Source organism: Cynocephalus volans, chromosome 14 (genome assembly GCF_027409185.1).
Source record: "Cynocephalus volans isolate mCynVol1 chromosome 14, mCynVol1.pri, whole genome shotgun sequence".
NCBI classification, from domain to species: Eukaryota; Metazoa; Chordata; class Mammalia; order Dermoptera; family Cynocephalidae; genus Cynocephalus; species Cynocephalus volans.
Window position 1 is genome coordinate 54,900,202 of NC_084473.1, and position 23,189 is coordinate 54,923,390.

General features: G+C 36.2%; 1 protein-coding gene across 1 annotated transcript in view; it reads right to left on the reverse strand.

The window, feature by feature from the left end:
* Positions 1-23,189, reverse strand: part of FANCL (FA complementation group L) — a 71,473-nt gene that overhangs the window by 29,583 nt on the left and 18,701 nt on the right. The window lies entirely within an intron of this gene.

The window sequence follows — 23,189 nt, forward strand, 5'->3', positions numbered from 1 at the left end:
TTGGACAGGCCAATATGAGCCAGCAAAGACCATGAGGACAGGAAAAATACTCTAGTACAGGGTTGACCAAAAGAACTTTCTGTAATGATAGAGGTAATTTATGTCTGTGCTGTCAAAAACAGTAGCCACTAGCCACATGTTGCTATGGAGGACTTAAAATATAGCTAGTATGGACAGTGAGATTTTTACTTTACTTAAGTTAATTTAAATATAAATGTCAATAGCCACATATGGTTAGAGGCTACTGTACTGAACAACACAGGCACAGTGAACAGTTGAGAACGAAGTTAAGAGAAAGCTGGCTTCTTGAAATACCTTGTGGAACAGAGCCACCAACCCACTCTTGACCATCTGCCTACCTCTGAGCTGTTAAATGAGAGATGAATAAAATTCTTTATTGTTTGAACCACTGAAGATTTGGGGTTCTTTTTGTTAACAGCAGCTTATCCTATGCCCTAACTAATAGAGCATGCTTATATCTATTCTTTCATGATAGGAAAGAACATCTTGGTGTTTGGTCTATGGAAGAGATTTCAAAGAAAAAACAAACAAAAAAACCAACCAACCAACCAGGTGATAAGCTCTTACAAGTGACAGCAAATCAGTTTTTCTAAAAAAGACTATTTCAAATGTTCTGCCTTGTTTGTTGTTAAAGCAGGTGTCTCAATTTAGAAAAAAGGGAATAAATAATTTTTATTTGTTTAAATAAAATATAAACTCATTTAAACAATAAATTTAAAAATTTTCATCACTGGAGAGCTCAAATTTTTAAAGTTATTACACATCAAATGCCAGCAAAATGTCATTAAAAATTTATATTGAGAAAGTGTTTAGGTATTATCACTTAACTAGGCATATTCTAAAATTAATTAAAATATAAAAACATGAATATAAAATCTAAAAAAATAAAATATTTTACTTTTGGCACTCCACTTTGTATTTATCATTTGTTCCATTTAATAGCTGAATGTTATCAGTACAGAGAAGAAGAATAAATGTGCTTTGTATCTCTTGAAATACTGCACTTAGTATGACCACCAACATAAGTTATTTTTCTTTTCTTTAACCATCTAGATGCATTTAAGTAGTAATAACATCAAAAAGCAGACTGGAGAACTTTATGTTATAATAAAGTATCAAAGTTTCCATTTTTACCACACCTCTCAAGTTTAAGCATTAACTACTTCATATCTAGATTACTAAAACCAATCTCCCTATCGGGTGTCTTTACTTCCTGCCTCTTCTGTACACCAATCCATCCTCCCTTCTGTGTCTAGATTAATCTCCCTAAATATCTTTTTAATCATATCAACCTCTTCCTCTAAAATATTCAGTGAGTTCCCATCACCTGCACATAGAGAATCATTAGTCTAGCAGTCAAGATCCTTCGGTCTAGCCCTAATATTTTAATACCCCTATGTGAGCAACTGATTGAAATCTAAAAATGAATTACACGTTTCCATCACTACAACCTTGCCTCCACCATTCTCTCCCTTGTAAGCCTCTCTACATTCCTTCCAAGTTCATTCTAATATCCACCTCCTGTAAGAACCTTTCTAAATTATTTATAGCCCAAAAGGACTACCTTTCTCTAAACTGACACTGCTCCTTTTCATGTAAATTTTAGCTTGCCAGTCAAATAAGCCTTTTTGTAAGGAACATGAACTTTTTATAGTTCTATGTATGTTGCAATGCTGTATGTATACATGAACATGCAGTAGAAGTTGTCAGACTGGTTCATATTTACTGCTCACATGTAAATTTTAAACAACAGCTGAATGCAAATTATGTTTAAATTAAATACTATAAACATATTTCCAGTATTTCCAAATACTATAAACATAATTTTTTTCACTACTAGATAATTTGCAGTTATTCAATGATTTGCAAATATGCATGAGGAAAAAAATCACTCTATGTATAAAGGGAGTTTAGAATGAAAACCATATTAATTAACATCTATGTTCTTATGTGTTATACAATAAAAATTGTCATTATTGGTTGTAATTAAATCATAACATCAAGTACTGTAAAACTCAAGACACAGTCTGATACTGTTGGGTGAACAGTACCTCAACAACTTTACCTACTTTACACAAGCAACTATGAGTCACATAAAATATCTCTTTTTAATCTTTATTAGGCATTATTAGCTTCGTTTCAAAAATGAAGAAAACGTGGCTCAGAGAGGTTAAGTTACTTGCTCAAGGTCACACAGCTGATAAGTCATGATTAAAACTCTAGTATAATTAACGAAATTAATTTAGCATAAATAAGTGTCTCCATTTCTTCCAATACATTATTATTCTTTGAAACACACTAGAAATTATAGAAAATATCAGCATTAATCAGCTTCCAAGATAACAGGCTTAACCAAAAATCTAACAATATATGTTGACAATCTTTCAGTAGAACCTCAGATTTAATAAAACTCAGTTAACTCTTTCTCAAGACAAACTTGAAAAGCCAAGCAATTGAACTGCATTGACTATAAATGGTAAAATGTTTTCTAGAAAGGACAAAAGCATCAGATCACTTCTCTTGTTAGAACTCTTTAATCTCTGAATTATCAAGGGACATATGATTATCAAAATAAATGTAAGATGTAAGATATAAATAAAGTGACTATGCATTTCTTCCAAACTGGGACAGTTTTGAGACTGAAAAAGGCAAATAGAAAAGGCATAAATTATTTCTATCTTAGGTTAAGTGAGATGCATAATCAGCCCACCTATAAAGTAGTTGATGCTTTCAACACTAGGACAGTCTTAATACCAAACAGAAAATTCTGTTAAACCTGAAGAATTCTGTTTAATTCTTATTGTTTTAATGAGCTATTCTATAAAACAACTTAAACAGAAATTATCATCTTTTTGCATCACTTACCTTTGTGAGCCAAAATAACACCCAAAATAACCCAGAACTGTCATACCATCTTCATCTTACCCTTTGAACAAGTTGCAGTTTTGAGAGTATTTTTATAAAAGTTGAAACAAGTACAGAAATTATAACAATAGCAATCAAACTTAAGGTCAGCTATTTCTCAATGTCACTTCTAAAAAAAAGGTATGAAAATAAAGGAAAAAAAGAAAAGGTTCTGTTGGTTTCAAGATGGCGGCGGCTGCGGCGGCTGGCGCGGAGTAGCTGAGGTGGAAAAGGTGGCCACTGGGCCTCAGGCAGCCGGGAAACTTGTGGACCTTCCCCTGGCCATCTCTTAAGGGAGGACTGCTGCTGCTGGCCGGTCGTGGGGGCTCAACGCCACTTTGCCCCCGGCAGGAGAGGCTGCCTCATTTACAGGCAACAGCTTTGAAGTGTGGAGCAGGAAAAGAACTGATTCTTAGCTGCAAAAGTGAGTCTTGAAACAGGGAACACGGCGCCAGGGCTGCTGTGGATGCAGCCAGGATCCCGGAGACCGGGGCCGCGCTGAAGAAGGCGGCCAGCTGCCCTATTCAGGATTCGAGGTTTCAGGCCGGCATTAAAGAAGATTCCTGGGAGCGCCCGAGCGGCGCCGCGACTGAACAGCCCGAGGCGGCAGCGCCGAGAACACGGAAGGCAACAAACCAGAGACAGAGCGAGCGCCCGACCTGGCACAGCACTGTGAGTGATCCCTGGCACAGCTCTGTTCGGGGGGGTGGATGCCCACGCGGCTTCCACCTGCACCACCAGGCCACTCATTGCCCCGGTGCTGACTCCATTTTCCCAGGTGCGGGCAGCTCCGCCCTGCTCGGCCATCACTGAGCCCATTTGCTTGGCCTGGCGCGGGGCTTTCCGGACCCTGCGAGCCGACCTCCACTCCCACTCCCTCCGCGGTTCTCTGGCAGGGCTGTGGGTGTGGGGCGTCCCGACCAGTTTTGGGAGGGCTAGGAAGTACGGGCGGGCCGACTGTCACTCCACCACACCCTGGACTCCGCCCCGGTAAACTTCCTGTTACTGGGAGGCAGATACCATCTCTGCGACCACCAGTTTGGAAAAAAGCCTAACGAATTTCTGGTTGGGAATAGTGTGGTAGGAGAGTTCCCAGGTCCGCTTGAACCTGCCGGAGAGCAGGCTGCAGGCGGGCACTAGACTCGGTTTATACCGGGGGGATACAAAGGTGAACAAGACCCGAAAAAGATCTACACAGTGCTACAAAGGCACCCAGAGAGACCGGTCGTCTGTGCCTAGCAGAAACCTGGTAGACTTCCTGGGCGAGGCGGTGCTGAGCAGGGTCTTGAAGGCCCAGCTGATAGACGAGGGGTGCAGAAGACACGCCCCAGCCCAGCACAGTGTGCACAGAGGGGGGAGACGTGCGGCCAGGGAGGCGGAGAATCGACAGGAACCACACACCCGGTGGGGTCGCCACTGCACGATCTAACAGCCTGGGCCAGAGCACACGGAACGGGGAGAAGTCCTGTACAGAAAGTGAAAGCTCAACAGAGATCACACACCCTGTGGTACGTGATCCACCAGCCCAGCAGAGTACAAGCTGACCAGAAAGGTGGCTCCCCGGAGAAGCCCAAGACCCGAGGCAACCACACACACAAGACACTAGAGGCCAACTGAGCAGTCACGGCGGGAGCCATACCAAATTGGCAACCACAGCAACATCCTAGTTAGTCATTAGTCTCAAACCGGTGGACTGTGAAACCCCCTGCCACAATGAATAAACACCAAAAAAAAGACACCAGAAATACAAAAAATCAAGAAAGTACACCACCAAAAGTTAATAAATCTCATACTCTAGATCCTATAGAACAAGAAGCCCTTGAAATAACTGACAAGGAATTTCGAGTGATAATTCTAAGGAAACTGAATGAGATACAAGAAAACTCAGCTAGACATCATGATGAAATGAGGAAAAGTATACAGGATCTGAAAGAGGAAATATACAAGGAAATCAATTTCCTGAAAAAAAATGTAGCAGAACTTGCTGAACTGAAGAAATTATTCAGCGGAATAAAAAACACAACGGAGAGTTTAACCAGCAGGCTTCTCGAAGTTGAAGAGAGAACCTCTGAACTTGAAGATGGGCTGTTTGAAATAACACAAGCAGACAAAAAGAAAGAGAAAAGAATCAAGGACATGGAAGAAAATCTGAGAGAGATATCAGACAACCTCAAGCGCTCAAATATCCGAGTCATGGGTATTCCAGAAGGGGAGGAAAATGGAGATTCCATTGAAAACATATTCAACAAAATAGTGGCAGAAAACTTCCCAGGTATAGGAAAAAACACTGATCTTCAGATCCAGGAAGCTCAACGATCTCCAAACGTATTCAACCCAAAAAGGCCTTCTCCAAGACATGTCATAGTCAAATTGGCAAAACTCAGAGACAAAGAGAGAATCTTAAAAGCTGCAAGAGAGAAGCGTCAAATCACCTATAAGGGAGCCCCAATCAGGTTAACATCAGACTTTTCATCACAAACCCTAAAAGCTAGAAAGGAATGGGATGATATTTTCAAAATACTAAAAGACAAAGATTGCCAGCCAAGAATACTCTACCCTGCAAGGCTATCCTTCCGAAATGAGGGGCAAATAGTATATTTCTCAGACAAACAAAAACTGCGGGAGTTCACTACCACAAGACCACCCTTACAAGAAATCCTCAAGGGAGTACTGGGTTTGGTTCCTGAAAAATAACTATCACTGCCATAAAAACCCAAGAAAAATCAAAACCCGCTAGTACAATAAAAATGGCATTCATGAAGAGAAAACAAGCTAACAAAAACACTATCTACAACCTAAGGAACCAACAAACAAAGAAACCAAACAGTAAATCAGAAAGCAAGGAACAAAAGACACCTAAGACAACCAAACAACCAATAAAATGCTAGGAATAAATCAACACCTTTCAATAACAACTCTTAATGTTAAAGGCTTAAATTCCCCAATTAAAAGACACAGACTGGCTGACTGGATCATAAAGCAGGACCCAACTATATGCTGCCTACAAGAGACCCACCTCACCCATAAAGATTCACACAGACTAAGAGTGAAAGGATGGAAAAAGATTTACCATGCAAACAGAAAAGAAAAACGAGCTGGAGTGGCTATTCTTATATCTGACAAAATAGACTTTAAACTAAAAACCATAAAAAGAGACAATGAGGGACACTACTTAATGATAAAAGGACTGATCCATCAAGAAGACATAACAATCATAAATATGTACGCACCCAATGTTGGAGCAGCCAGATTTATAAAACAAACTCTATTAGACCTAAAGAAGGAAATAGACACTAATACCATAATAGCAGGGGACCTGAACACTCCACTGTCAATATTAGACAGATCATCTAGGCAAAGAATCAGTAGAGAAACACAAGATCTAAACAAGACTCTAGACCAATTGGAATTGGCAGATATCTACAGAACATTCCACCCAACAACCTCAGAATATTCATTCTTCTCATCAGCACATGGATCATTCTCCAGGATAGATCACATATTAGGTCACAAATCAAGTCTCAATAAATTCAAAAAAATTGGAATTATCCCATGTATCTTCTCAGACCACAATGGATTAAAACTAGAAATTAATAACAAACAAAACTCTGGAAACTATACAAACACATGGATATTAAACAGCATTCTACTTAATGACATATGGGTCCAAGAAGAAATCAAGCAGGAAATCAAAAAGTTTATTGAAACTAATGAAAACAATGATACATCATACCAAAACCTGTGGGATACTGCAAAAGCAGTATTGAGGGGAAAATTTATTGCATTAAATGCTCACTTCAGAAGAATGGAAAGATGGCAAGTGAACAACCTAACACTTCACCTTAAAGAACTAGAAAAACAAGAGCAATCCAATCCTAAAGTTAGCAGACGGAAAGAAATCATTAAGATCAGAGCAGAACTGAATGAAATTGAAAACCAAAAAACAATTCAAAAGATCAACGAATCAAAAAGTTGGTTTTTTGAAAAGATAAATAAAATTGACAAACCATTAGCTTGGCTAACAAAAAAAAGAAGAGAGAAGACTCAAATAACAAAAATTAGAAATGAAAAAGGCGATATTACAACTGATTCATCTGAAATACAAGGAATCATTCGAGACTACTATAAACAACTATACGCCAACAAATTTGAAAATCTGGAGGAAATGGATAAATTTCTGGACACACACAAGCTCCCAAAACTGAACCGTGAAGACGTAGAAAATTTGAACAGACCAATAACAATAAAGGAGATTGAAGCTGTTATCAGAAGGCTCCCAACAAAGAAAAGCCCAGGACCAGATGGATTCACAGCAGAATTTTACCAAACATTCAAAGAGGAATTGACACCGATTCTTTACAAACTATTCCAAAAGATTGAAACGGACGCAAATCTCCCAAACTCATTCTATGAAGCAAACATCATCCTGATACCAAAACCAGGTAAAGATATAACCAAAAAAGAAAACTACAGGCCGATATCCTTGATGAATATAGATGCAAAAATCCTCACTAAAATACTAGCAAACAGAATACAGCAACACATACGAAAAATTATTCATCACGATCAAGTGGGATTCATCCCAGGGATGCAAGGTTGGTTCAACATACGTAAATCAATAAATGTGATACACCATATTAATAAACTCAAACACAAGGACCATATGATCATCTCTATAGACGCTGAAAAAGCATTTGATAAAGTTCAGCACTCATTCATGACAAAGACCCTCTATAAGTTAGGTATAGAGGGAAAGTATCTCAACATAATTAAAGCCATATATGCCAAACCCACTGCCAATATCATCCTGAATGGGGAAAAGCTGAAAGCTTTTCCTTTAAGAACAGGCACTAGACAAGGATGCCCACTCTCACCACTCCTATTCAACATAGTGTTGGAAGTACTAGCCAGAGCAATCAGAGAAGAGAAGGAAATAAAGGGCATCCAGATTGGAAAAGATGAAGTCAAACTGTCCCTGTTTGCAGATGACATGATCCTATATATCGAACAGCCTAAAACCTCTACAAAAAAACTGTTCGAATTGATAAATGATTTCAGCACAGTAGCAGGATACAAAATCAACACACAAAAATCAGTAGCATTTATTTTCTCCAATAGTGAACATGCAGAAGGAGAAATCAAGAAAGCCTGCCCATTTACAATAGCCACCAAAAAAATAAAATACTTAGGAATTGAGTTAACCAAGGAGGTGAAAAATCTCTATAATGAGAACTACAAACCACTGCTGAGAGAAATTAGAGAGGATACAAGAAGATGGAAAGATATTCCATGCTCTTGGATTGGAAGAATCAACATAGTGAAAATGTCCATACTACCCAAAGTGATATACAAATTCAATGCAATCCCCATCAAAATTCCAAAGACATTTTTCTCAGAAATGGAAAAAACTATTCAGACATTTATATGGAACAATAAAAGACCACGAATAGCCAAAGCAATGCTGAGCAAAAAAAATAAAGCTGGAGGCATAACACTACCTGACTTTAAGCTATACTACAAAGCTATAATAACCAAAACAGTATGGTACTGGCATAAAAACAGACACACTGACCAATGGAATAGAATAGAGAATCCAGAAATCAACCCACACACTTACTGCCATCTGATCTTTGACAAAGGCACCAAGCCTATTCACTGGGGAAGGGACTGCCTCTTCAGCAAGTGGTGCTGGGAAAACTGGATATCGATATGCAGGAGAATGAAACTAGATCCATACCTCTCACCGTATACTAAAATCAACTCAAAATGGATTAAGGATTTAAATATACACCCTGAGACAATAAAACTTCTTAAAGAAAACATAGGGGAAACACTTCAGGAAATAGGACTGGGCACAGACTTCATGAATACGACCCCAAAAGCACGGGCAACCAAAGGAAAAATAAACAAATGGGATTATATCAAACTAAAAAGCTTCTGCACAGCAAAAGAAACAATTAAAAGAGTTAAAAGACAACCAACAGAGTGGGAGAAAATATTTGCAAAATATACATCTGACAAAGGATTAATATCCAGAATATATAAGGAACTCAAACAACTTTACAAGAAGAAAACAAGCAACCCAATTAAAAAATGGGCAAAAGAGCTAAGTAGGCATTTCTCTAAGGAAGATATCCAAATGGCCAACAGACATATGAAAAGATGCTCAACATCACTCAGCATCCGGGAAATGCAAATAAAAACCACATTGAGATACCATCTAACCCCAGTTAGGATGGCTAAAATCCAAAAGACTATGAACGATAAATGCTGGCGAGGCTGCGGAGAAAAAGGAACTCTCATACATTGTTGATGGGACTGCAAAATGGTGCAGCCTCTATGGAAAATGGTATGGAGGTTCCTTAAACAATTGCAAATAGATCTACCATACGACCCAGCCATCCCACTGCTGGGAATATACCCAGAGGAATGGAAATCATCAAGTCGAAGGTATACCTGTTCCCCAATGTTCATCGCAGCACTCTTTACAATAGCCAAGAGTTGGAACCAGCCCAAATGCCCATCATCAGATGAGTGGATACGGAAAATGTGGTACATCTACACAATGGAATACTACTCAGCTATAAAAACGAATGAAATACTGCCATTTGCAACAACATGGATGGACCTTGAGAGAATTATATTAAGTGAAACAAGTCAGGCACAGAAAGAGAAATACCACATGTTCTCACTTATTGGAGGGAGCTAAAAATTAATATATAAATTCACACACACACACATACACACACACACACACAAACCGGGGGGGGGGGGAAGAAGATATAACAACAACAATTATTTGAAGTTGATACAACAAGCAAACAGAAAGGACATTGTTGGGGGGGAGGGGGGAGGGAGAAGGGAGGGAGGTTTTGGTGATGGGGAGCATTAATCAGCTACAATGTATATCGACAAAATAAAATTTAAAAAATAAAAATAAAAAATAAAAAAATAAAAAAAAAGAAAAAAAAAATAAAATAAAAAAAAAAAAAAAAAAAAAAAAGAAAAGGTTCTATCACATTTAAAATTTTTTTTTTCTTTTACAATTTAAATTCTTGTAATGCCTGATCCTATAAAGTTGATTAGAACTGTCAAGTAAGTAATTAAAAACACAGCAAGGTCTGCACTACCTAAAAAAAGATATTTCTTTTATTATCAGATTTTATGATTATACTGACAAATCTACCAAGATTAGAGTGTAAGAAAAATACAGACATATTGATATGCTCTAGAAATCATTAAGATTCAGAAAATCCATTTCAATTTGTCATGCAAATCACTGCGTGTGTTATTTCAAAAGACACTTTAAATTAAGAAGCTAGCTAGCTGCTCCAGGCAGAACCTCAAAAGATAGCAATTCTAGTACGGGGACAGCACAGTTCAGGTCTCAGCTTTAGCTCTGCAAGTACTGAAACCCAATTTTACCAGTACATCCACTAATTTAAGAATTAAGTCACAAAAATAAAACTGATAGCTTTTCTTTCTCTATCACTGTCAGATAAATACAGACAAAATCTTATTCTATGGCTTTTCAAAATCCATATAGCCAACTTTTCTTCTGCTAATATATTCTTTATTTGTAAACAGTATGAAACAAATGATTAAATAACAGCAGCTATATTCTAAGTCATTCATCCATCCTAGTCACTATAATTAAACTATTATCTTTCACAAATCTAAGCAACAGATTTGAAACTATCTCTAAAGATGGGTTAATTTTAAAAATGGCAAATTTTATTCATGATGATAGTTTTTATTAGTTTCACCCTCAAGGTGTGACCCCAAATACTTGGGGGAACTTTATTAAAGGCTCCATAACACAGGGAGCAACCATAGTTCACAAAGAATGCCTGAGTCGTGTTATGTAAGCAGACTTGCCTATATACCCTATTATATACAAACTTGGGAATAAAATTATATATCTTAGGATTTATTATCAGAATTAAATAAGAATATATAAAATGGCTAGCACAGTCAGTGGCACATGACAGAAACTTCACAAAAGGCAGTCCCCGTATGAAACAATCTCAGTCTAAAGAGGAGAAAATTATGTTGTGATGAATGATATATGGTAGAGGAAGTCACTATCTTTACTTTCGGCTTTCATCTATTATACAAGTTAGAAATCTGTTCCTTTTTCTCCCACACTAGAACAATGGTTAAAATGCAAAAAGCAAAAGTCAATACTTTCTATTTATTTCTTAAAAGACTTATTCCATAAAATATTTTATATACTTGCACTTTTGCTCATAATTTTGTTGCTAATGGCTCTCAAGAAATCCTATGATTATACTCTACAGCACTTATCACAGTTATAATTAAGTACTACTGTGATCATCTATTAAATTCTGACTCTTCTACTAGATATAAGTTCCATGAGAAACCTTAAGTCTTGCCTATGCCTTACATTATAGACATTGAATAAATGGGTGAAAAAATGAATGAAAATTCAAAAATCTCATATCTCATCCTTAATGCTTCAACTAATTTTCATTATCGGACTTCTCCCAACCATATCAGATTCACTTAGGAAACTGCTTCAAACTCACTATATCAATATAAGAGAAATTAAACTAGAAGAACATTTCTTCTCCCTTTGCCAAGCCCTTCCTACATTCTCAACTATCCTCTAAACACTAAGATCTTAACATTTAAGCATCTGAAAATAAATCGATTTGGTTTTTCTCTATTCCATCAATCTATATCCAAGGAATGACTAGGTCCATGACATCACTGCCTCAGTACGAATCTTCATAACCATAGCTGGAATTGCTACTAGTATATGCCAATTTTTTGTCTTCCCTGTCTCTCCCCACCTTTGTTATGCCTAATTTTCTTAAAAGGGTTCCATCCATAACAAATCCTACTCAGGAATGGTGCCTTAACAAATAAAGCCTGATCTCTTGAATAAACATTAACCAGTCCTCAACATCATCATAATGGTACATTTAAAATTACATGTAACATCCACGTCTGGCTAAAATGGAGTAGCTTGCTACAGACCAACACTTCTACTGTGAACAATTGAAGTAGCCTGATAAAAGAAAAAGAAAGAAAAGTTTGAAGGCATCCAAGAATTGCTAAGGCAACTAGGACTTGAAGGGCCAAAGTCCTAAAGATGGAGGAACAGACTAAGGGTAAGGCAACACCTTGAACTCATTTTTCCTCTCTCATGTTTAACAATTCTGAGCACAGGGCAAGAAGAGAAAGATCTGGGCAAAGGACCCAGCCAGAGAGCTGCTATTAAGCAGCAAAAAAAACTAGCAGTATTTTTGGCAATCTCTTGAAGATAGAGAAATAAAAATAACAGACTTGAAGGGCCAGAATCTGGTGAAAAGATTGGGCCAGAGAACTTGGCCTAATGTTTTACCAATTTTCCCTCAAAACTTTTGATCAATCCCTAAACAGTAGGGAATAAGAGGATAAAAAGCCAAGCAGAAAGCCACTGAAAAACAAAGAACATTTAGAAAGCTTATAATACTCAGGAGAAATTAATTAGAATTCGGAGGCCACCAGTGGGAAAAAGCACCAGTGAATACCCCCAAGATCTCAGTGGGAATCCTTGGAGAGCTACTCCTAAAAGCAAAGCAAACAAGAGACAGATGAAGCCTTGCCAAAAATGAAGACTAGATTGTACCTGAGAGGTAAACTGGCCCTGGGGAGAGACAAAATGTAGAGTTTAGGAGCCACCAAGAAAGAAATCCCAATGAATACACCTGGCTCTTCCTTGAAAGCTTTAGAGCTTGCAAAGGGGAGGAGAGCAATCAGAGGCAGACTGACCCCTACAAAAATTACAACCCACCCTGAACCCATTTGGGCCCTATGGCAATCTGCCCTCACTATGTTTTCCTAGCAAAAGAAAAGGTAAACCCTTCATAGAAAAAATGTATGTCATTTGGAGCCTCTAAACATTTTTATGCACAATTTCCAATACTCAACAAAAGATACTAGGAATAGCACTACAGCCAGAATGACCAAGGGCAAATACTGAAGAACAGCCAGCAGGAGGCAGTGAGCAAAAGTGCACTAACTAGAAGGCCTCCAAATTAAGCCAGCTTCTTCACTTCTATCCTTTGACCAGTTTCTTTTTAAAGAGTAATCACCTTACGGAGCAGAAACAAGATTTAAGATTTTATTTTTTTGTTGTATTCAATTTTATATTGAATCAGTTATGAAAATATGGAAAAACCGTTTAAGCTTTATGTTTTAAAAAGTACTAGGAACACCAAGATACAGGACCATGTGACAAAAAACCACAAGAAAAAAAATAAAAATAAAAACAGATTCAGGAGATCCAGATTATAGGGGTTAATAAAAAAAATATTGTAAAACAAAGATAAAAAACAGAGAAAAAGATGGAGGATTTCAACAGAGCATGAAAAATCTATAAAAAAAAGAATCAAATGGTAAAACAACAGTTTTAAAAATATGTAACTAATTAGCTTGTGTAGCTATACTAATATCTAACAAAGTAGACATTAAGGCAAGAATATTAACTAGAGATGAAAAGAAATATTTCTTAAAGATAAAAGGGAAAATCCACAAGAAAGATGCAGCAATTATAAATCTGTATGCACCCCATAACATGGCTGCAAGTATACAAAGCAAAATTTGAGAGGACAAAAACAATTCCACAAATCCACAATCACATTGACAGCATTTAACACAGCTCTCTCCAGAGCTTTTAGGAGAAGCAGACCAAAAGAAATCATTAAACATATAAAATATCTGACAAGCATAATTAATAAATGTGAAGAATACATGTAAAGCACCGTACCCAGCAAGACACTATATATTCTTTTCAAGTGGAAATGACATATTTATCAAATTGACAAGGTACTGGGTCGTAAAGCAAGCCTCAATAAACTTCAACGTATTAAGATAACTAAAATCATGGTTGCAGACTAAAGTAGAATTAAACTAGAACACAGTAACAAAAAGATAACCAGAAAATCTCCAGCTGTTTGAAAATTAATTGATTTACTAAATAAGCCATAGGTCTAAAAAGAAATCACACTGGTAATTAATATTTGAACTGATAGTAACAAAAATATAACATCAAAACTTGTAGGATATCTAGCTAAAACTGGTAAGAAGGAAATGTATAGTCTTAAATTCACTTATTACAAAATAAGACATTTAAAAATCAATCATCTAAGTACCTACCTCAAGAAATTACAAAAAAAAACTCAGCAACTTAAACTTTTTTTTAAAAAGATGAAAATTCAAGAGTAAAAATTAATGATATAGAAAATAAATATATAATATGGAACAAGCTAAAAGTTGGGTCTGAAAAAAACTTATAAAATTGATATGGCTCTTGAAAAACTGATTAAGAAAAATAGAAAAAGGCACACAAAAAATTATCTGGAAAGAAAAAAGGGAGCATCACTACAGATTGCAAAATCTTTTTAAAAATGAGGACAAGATGGAATGGAGAATGTGACAAAACACTGTGTTACAAATGTATGAAACAATGGTATTGAAGGGGATGAAGGAAAAAGGTGCTAACCTAAGTAATCATGAAAATGTGTCTATAACACTAAAGGCAAAAACAAGAACACATAAAACATATATATAAGCACTGTACTGTTGATAAAGTCGTTACCTATAGAGGTACAGATGAACAATTCTGATAGCGTTCTGCATGTATACTGAAACTGAACAATTAAGTAAATAGATAACAGATGGTAGGAGCTGGGTTTCTCACTATTGGAGTGTGAGACTGCAGATGTACCAGGGAAGTAGGCTAGAAAGATCCATGCGGTAACAGATTAGAGTTGGAGACATCAGTATGAACCCAAGTTTAGCTTAATATAAATGCAGATGGTGATATAAAAAAATATTTACATATATGCATGTAAGAGTTAGTAGAGACACAAATTTTCTTGCTTTTTCAGCTAAGAGAGTCTAGAAGCAACAACACACCAACAGCAACCAGCACACACAGTGCCCACATCCTGGTTTCTAATACCATTCACCAATAAAAGGAACCAGGGCTCCTTTTAAAAAAAGACTGATTCTGACTAGGGCAGGAAATATAAGATGATGCTGGAGCATCTTGCAGTGCCAATAAGTAAGGAAGTGCTAAACAAAACAAGAAACCCAAACCCACAACAATGTGGTATGACAAAAGGACACAGATGAATAAAAGAGCTCCCAATGGCCAGTGCTAGAAAAATTTGAGCAATAAAATAGTACTGGATTATAACCCAAAATATAAAATAAATATCCATGAGTCCATAATATTTTACATAAACAACTGAATAAATAAAGAGGGGAGAACAAACAAAACTCCTGAACAGAAAATTTCCAAATCTACATAGATACTCTGCTTTCCAACTCCTTAAAGCGCAGGTTGCGCACAGTGACTTCCTTCCCAAGGATATATAATGGAGAGGGGAAAAACAAGGACTTACCAGTGGTGAAACTGACAAACACTACCTCAACCAAGTAATCAAGATCAACATCCACAGTGATGAGTCACCTAGATAAATGACTTTACCTCTATGGTCTTTCTAAGGCTTCCGGTCAAGATAGCGGAATAGATGTTCCCCAGTGTCACTCTCTCCTACAAATCACACAATTTACAACTATAAAAAAGCAACAACAGCCAAGCTGGGGCCTCTAGAGCTCAGGGGAAGAGGAGGAGAGACCTACGGAGTGCATGAAGGTGGGAGAAGCTACGATGAGAGAAAGAAAAAACCGATCCGACCATTTCGTGCCACAGAAGCTTTAAGGATGGAGCTGCTGAGTACACAGAGCAGGAGCTGGCAAAAGCCACAGCTGTGCCCTTCGGAAGAAGCTGCGTGGAGGCGGCAGGGGAGAAGAGGGCCTTGGTGGCCCCCAGGCCAGCAAGACTACTAATAGGGTTCCCGTGGACCCACACAGGAGCAAGGAGCCACAACAACTGAAAAAAAGGAGCCACTCGGAGGCTGGTGAGTCACTGCAAGGGACCAGCACATGGCCCATCCCATGGGAATTGTTTACAGCACAGGTGGTAGGGGATATGGGTCCACCGGGAGAACACTGGGACACAGCAAGGACTGCTGATCTGCACCCCAATCAGTGAAGGACCACTCAGAGGAGACCAGTCAGGAATATAGAATTGCATGGAGTGCAGTTTGATGAAAAGACTCAGGCCCAGATCAGAGTTTCTACACAACCCAGGTGTACCGGGTCTCTGGAGAGCCAAAAGTACCTATAAGGTCAACCATTAAAACCTGAACTGCACAAAAAGCCTTCCCTAGGGAATCAGCAGCAAAGCAGCAATTTAGCTAAACCACATAGCTTAAGTACTGGTCCCCACAGGAATTTCCCCCATTTTAGAAGTAAGCAAAGGACAAAAAATTAGTTCCGGCCCAGGCACACCACCAGTGTCTCAGGGCCATCCTGGGACATGAGGCATGCAGCCGGGGTCCAGGTCCCCCTCCCACAACTAGGCACACCCCAGCACCAAAGAGCATGTCAAAAACATCACCTCCATGTGGGTGGCCCACCACAGCCACCACAATGACCACGGATGCCGCGAAAGCGGCTAAACGCCACAACCACCATGCAGATGGTCCACCAGCCAGTGGAGTGCATTGACACAAGGAGAGTCACCAGAAGAGACCAAAGAAAAGAAGATGTCTCTCTCCACAAAGCCCATTCCAGAGTGACAGAAGCATCTGTTCTACAATAATATTGGGAGACCTGAACACACCTCTCAGCATTGGACAGATCATCCAGGCAACAAATCAACAGAGTAACCATTACTCTTTCAGAAGGAGAGAAGAAATCTAGGGTTATCAGAGGTGGGGGGGAGGAGGGGAAGAGGGATAGGGAGAGATTGGACAAGGGGCATAAAGAATAAGTATGATTTGTAACAATATATATGCTACTGATATTGATGTGATCAACATATGTGAATGTTGAACCCCAAGAATCAATTATGATTCAATAAAAATTTTAAATAAATAATAAAAACCCATAATCCCAGTAGAACCATAGGAAAAATCCAGACAAATCTCAACTGAGGGACATTGCACAGAAAATCTGATCAGTAGCCCTCAAAATTGTCAAGGTCATCGAAAACAAGTAAAGTCTGAAAAGTTTCACAGTCAATAGAAGCCTGAGGGAGACATGAGAAATAAATTTAGTGTGATATCCTGGATGTGATCACGGAAAAGAAAAAGAATATTACATTAAAACTAAGGAAATGTGAATAAAGTAGGGACTTTAGCTAATAACAATGTATCAATATTGGCTCATTAATTGTAGCAAATTACTACACTAATGTAAGATATTAATAGGGGAAACCATGTTCAGGATATATGGAAACTGTAGTATCTTTATAATTTTTTGATAAATCTAAAATTGCTTTAAGAAACAAAGTTTATTTTTAAAAATGTAAATGCAAAGCAATTCTAGGAACCATAAAATGGTGTTCCAATAGGTTTTGTTTTTAGGAGGACATGGAAGCCCAAGTATATAGTGCATATTCATGATAATAAGTACAAGGGATGCTTAGTTCAGATATATAATGCCCTCCTTGTGAAACTCAAATGCCCCAATGACCAGTCTTTAACTTGAATGTGCTAAAATAGTTTGAGCAACAGAATAAGATATGATATAGACTACTGAGTAATCCAGAGCAAACTAGTTACTACGATTAGTTTTTTTACCTGACAAATAAAAGTAGTCATGTCTGATTCTTTTCTTAAAAATTATCATCTTTAAGGACATTTGTCAGAAACACACGGTGAACACAGGGATTTGCAACTATGTATTATTATATCAGTCCTCAGCTCACTCTGTTTCATCCAAGAGAAAAAATGAACTCCTCTCCACAATGTTTGCATGTACTAGGTCCTAATCAGTAAATTAAGGATGATGAGGAGGGAAGTCATTTCCAAATATTTTCATTGAGATAGACTATCAAATCACAACTTTATGCAAATTATTTTCCTTCTAGTTAAAAAAAATAGAAGAGATTTTTATTTAAATTGTGGTTTGTTTTGCTTTATTATGAGCTCCAGTCTGCTGCTGTTTCTCTCATTCTTGGTGTGTGGTGAGTAGCAATATACAGTTGCTATGTGTGAGCACACATTCAACAAGAAACAATTCATGGACAGCAACCTGACAATGCAACTCAGATAGGATACTTTTTATTTATAAATGTCTGCAGGATAGGAGAATAGGAAAAAACAAATGTGTTCTAAAAGATATTAGCATACTATCTTGTTATGTCATATATTAAAATGGATATGACAGAGATCACTAACACCTATTTGTAAGACAGTTTCCGGTATATTACAAAGTTAGAAAGGAATGTTGAGTCTTTACTGAGAGCAAGATCTGCTAAGCACTTTCACAACTGCCATTTTATTCAGTCCTCACATTAACTCTAGGAAGTAAATATTACCCAATTATTAAATGTTGTATGCTAATAAAATTAAAATAAGGGCAAATGCAAAAAAAAAACAATAGAGAACATTATGAACTATGTTTTTCTAAAATTTACTGACCAACTCAACAAAAAGCATATCTAAGCAAACTCGAAACAAGAAATAGAAAATCTAATCAATCGTATCAATTAAAGAAATTCAGATACCCTCGAGACCCAAATGGCTTCACTTGTGAATTCTTCTAAATATTTAAGGAAAAAGTAAAAGCAATCTTTCAAAAATCCTCCAGAGAACAGAGATAGGGAACAAGTCCTCATACTTTGTATGAGGTCAGCATAACCTTTACGTCAATCCGATGATGATAACATAAGATTAACTTTGTAAATGTAATAATATATCCTAGCCATGTTGGGTATTCCAAGAAAACAAGATTGGTGTAACATCCAAAAATCAATTATGATAATCCACCACATTGACTACAACAACAAAAACAGGAGGAGGAAATGTCATGTGATCACTCAGATAAAGCTAAAAATGTATTTGAGATAACTCCACATACATTCATAATAAAACTTAGCAAACAAAAAGAAAACTTCCTTAATCTAATAAAAAAAATATTTTAAAAACCATGATAAGCATCAGATTCAGGGTCAAATATTGAAATATGCACTGAAACTGGAAACAAGATAAAATGCTTGTTATAATAACTTCTATTCAAAAGTTTACAAGAGTTCATAGCTAATACAATAATGCAAGAAAGAAATGAAAGACGTAATACCTGAAAAATAAGAAATAAAACTATTGTTATTTGCATTATAGATGATTGGGAGCTTGGAAATTCCAATATAATCAACTGATATATTATTAGAATTGATAATTTAGGAAGATCTCTGCATACAAAAATCAATATATAAAATCAATTGTATTGCTATATACAAGCATCAAAAATATAAAAGTGGCATTTTATAAAGGGATATCATTTACAAAAGCATTTAAAAAACATATAGTAACTAAATAAATCTAGTAAGAGACGCACAAAATCTGAACACAGAAAAATACAAAAATGTTATTCAGAGAAATTAAAAGAAACTAAAAAAGCAAAAGGATATATATACCATGGACTGGAAGTCTCAGTATTGTAAAGATGTTAATTTTCCATAAATTAATCTATTTATTCAGTTCAATCCAAATAAAAAATCCAGTAGAGCTTATGTAGAAATTGGCAGGGCAATGCTGGGGTAAGCAAATATTTCTTAAATAGTACACCAGAAGTGCTAATCATGAAAGGAATATATATATATGCATATATATATATATATATATATAAACTGGACTACATTAAAATAACTTCAGTTATTTCACTGACAACATTAAAACTAAAAAGGCAATTTAGAGTGAGACAACATATTTTTCATACAAATATCTGACCGAGGACTCCTATCCAGAATATACAAGGGAATAAAGGACTGTCACAAACTGATAATAATAAGACAAACAAGCTAAGAGAAAAATACGCAAAAAATTTCAACCACTTCACAAATGAAGATATCCAAATGGTCAATGTACACATGAGAAGGTGCTCAGTTTTATCAGGCATGAGGGACTAATCATACTCAATGTAATAACCCTATAAACTGTCAATATCAAGTGTTAGCATGGATGTGAAGCAAATGGAACTCTTACACACTGATAGAGTATAAATTGGTAAAAACATTTTGGAAAAGTTTGGCAATGTCTTTGAAAGGTGAAGGTATGCATAATCTATCCCTGTTAATACAGTAATAAAATGAGACTTTTTAAAACATTACATGTGCTGATATATTTGTATATACATAAATATCTCCAGAAAACAAAAAACTGAACATGTATCTGAAAGGAAAATGGAAAGCTTGGAGTTCGGGGTAAAGCAGGAGTCACATTTCACTTTATACTATTTGTACTGTTTTAATTAGTTATGAGCATGCATTATCTTTTAATTTCTTTATTAAAATTATTTTTAAGTAAAAGCAAAAAATGCGATACATTTGAATTCAAAGCAATCAAAAAATCAACAGCACTGAATATAGAGTTCTCCAGTTTATTTATTAAAAAAAATCAATTAATAACTTAAGGGGAAGAAACCAAGATCTACTGGGAGATGTGGAAATCTAGAGGAAGTGAGGGAAGAAGGCAAGGTGCAAGCAGAATATGACCACTGGGACTCTGAAGCTTAAAGGGTCCACAGGTGGGAAACAGGAATAGGTTAAAAAAAAAACAAAACATCATTTATTTCATACATCTGCCTATGGTCAGCCTGTTGCTCAAGAAAATAGATGAGCAAAAGGGGTTTTTATTCCTCCTATTTCATGAAATACACTATCACCTCTGTTCTTCATAGTATTTTTTAAAGCGATTCCAACAGCTAAATTTCGGTCACAAAATAGGTCTTCGTAGGTTAGGATTTCCACTTAAGAAATTTCTACAGGAATGTGTCTTGATATCCATATATCAAACATACAAGCTTTGGAATATATTTGCTAATTGAGGAATGATTATATTACTTTCAATTGTGGGTGCCAAAGGGGGTAAACTGTTCTGTCAAAAAAGAATAAAAGGAACTAGAGACAGACCAATGCAATAATTAGAGCTATTCAAAATTAGATAGACTTTCTTATCAAACAGATAACTTTTCACCATAACAACTTTAGGAATGGCTTGATAACTGACTAGAAATAAATGGAGAGAGTCAACAAGTGTTCTAGCCCACACAGTTGAAGCCATGTCTGGAACCAAGGCATAGATGACAGAGAAAAACTTTGGTAAAGTTGTTTGTTGGGTTTTTTGAAGATGGAGGGGATGGTGATGGGATTTATTTGTTTGAGGTAATAAAGTCAACCTGTTAATGCAAAATGTTTTTATGGAACTTGATAGAAACACTAGAAATCTGGAAGTCAGAGCTACATACATAGAGGAGATAGATGAATGGCTAAGTTTTATGAGGGAAGAAAAGAAAGGAACCATGAAGGAACACCCACATTTAGGAAAAGGAAGAAAAACATGTGAATCACATTAAAGACATTAAAAGAAAAGAAAGAGAAAGAAGAATCTACAATGGTCATAAAAGATAAAAAGAGTTTTAAGAAGGAAAAGTTGGTTACTAGTATCAAATACTAGAAAAAGTCAATAAAGATCATTGGACTTGTCAAAAGAACATAAATGGCAGTCTTTATGAATACAATTTCAGTGAGGATGTCAGAATGAAAGCCAGGCTGCAAAAGATTGAGAATACTTTTTATTTTTAATACCACTCATTCCATAAAAGATTTAAGGCAGTTTACCAAAAAAAAAAAAAGAGAAAACAAAAACCTAAAAGAGAAAAATAGCAGGAGAACAAAAGCCAGGATAACATTAGCATACAGAAATGTAAATGTTATATCCAGCATGGCTCTTAGAAGTGGTCCAAAAATTAGACACTAAGCTTCCCAGGATCCAAGTCAAAACAAGCATAATCAATTAAAAGATTCATATTATTCACTAAATAAGGCCGGATATTCAGGAGAAGCATGACTTTTTCAACATCGAAATGGGAGGAAACTTCTTTCATGATTTCTCATGAAGATAGTTCTGTATCCTAAAATGCAAGATCTCCAAACATAAAATCATTCCTAAATGCATGTCAGTGGAATGTTCAAGAACAATTATGAGACCAAAATAATTCAGCTCATTTCTAAGATCCAAAGGTAAAATTTGGAAAACATATAAAACAACGATTACACAGACTTTAAAATAACTGGATTAAGCAATCCATCTATAATGAAACACTATTACCTGCAATCATGATTTTAGTAAGTTTTAAACAGCTGAAATTTGAAGTTATAATTATTTTCCAAGAACCAGAGTATAAATACTCAGGGCTCCTACATACAGATTTATATACTTTGACTATTAATCAGGAAGACAGTAAGACTAAAAAGAACGTATTAAAAATTAAGAGGTCTTGCTAAAGCCCATACCTATAAGAATGGTCAACCTATCTTTGCATAGATGTGCCCCAAAAGAGGTACGGCCCACTCATTCAAATTCAGTGGGGAGAAAAAGGAAAAACTGATCTGTGGATAAGAGGGAGAACGGTTCTAAGTAAAAGGCTTATAAGGAATTATAAAAGGAAGGAGGAGGCATGATCAAACGAAAAGAATCCTGCATCTTTTTCTTATATTCTCACTGCATTTATCACTTCTAGAAACAAAATTTCTATGGGAGTAAGTTGGGACTCTAAAATATGTTTTATGTTTCTACTCTATCTAGTTTTTCTTCAGCTACCAGATAATGGTGTAAATACATTAAAGGACATATATTCTGCACTTAAAATACATTCTTGTTTTCTTTTAAAAGGCTATTTGATTTTCTGGTTCTTTTTAGGTTAGCTATCAAAAGGCCAATCACAGAAAATAGCTAAAGAGTAACAAACAGATGAATAATAAAATGTTTTAAATACATTCAGAAAGACTTAGTGGTGAAAGATTCCACATTCCACATGGTAACTAAAAGCCTTTGATTTATCTTAGTAATCAACAGAGCAATCTAAACTGAAATAATAAATGGAATACTAAAATACTATTAATAGTGGTTAAGAAGTAAGAAGAGCTAAACTGGCATATCTTTACTGCCACTTCATAATACACCTAATAATAAAATGTAATGTTTCAAAGTACCCACGCTAAAAAGGGAGCTAAATTCTGCAACAATAACACAAATCGCCAGATTTTTTCCAGGTGGTATAAGGATTAAGTTTAAAAATCTGTATACCCATCTACTAAACCTGTTACAAGTTTCTTTTTTTGTTGTTGTTTTTCTTTTCAAGTTTCTTTATGCATCAGTTTTTTCAAGGAAATCTAG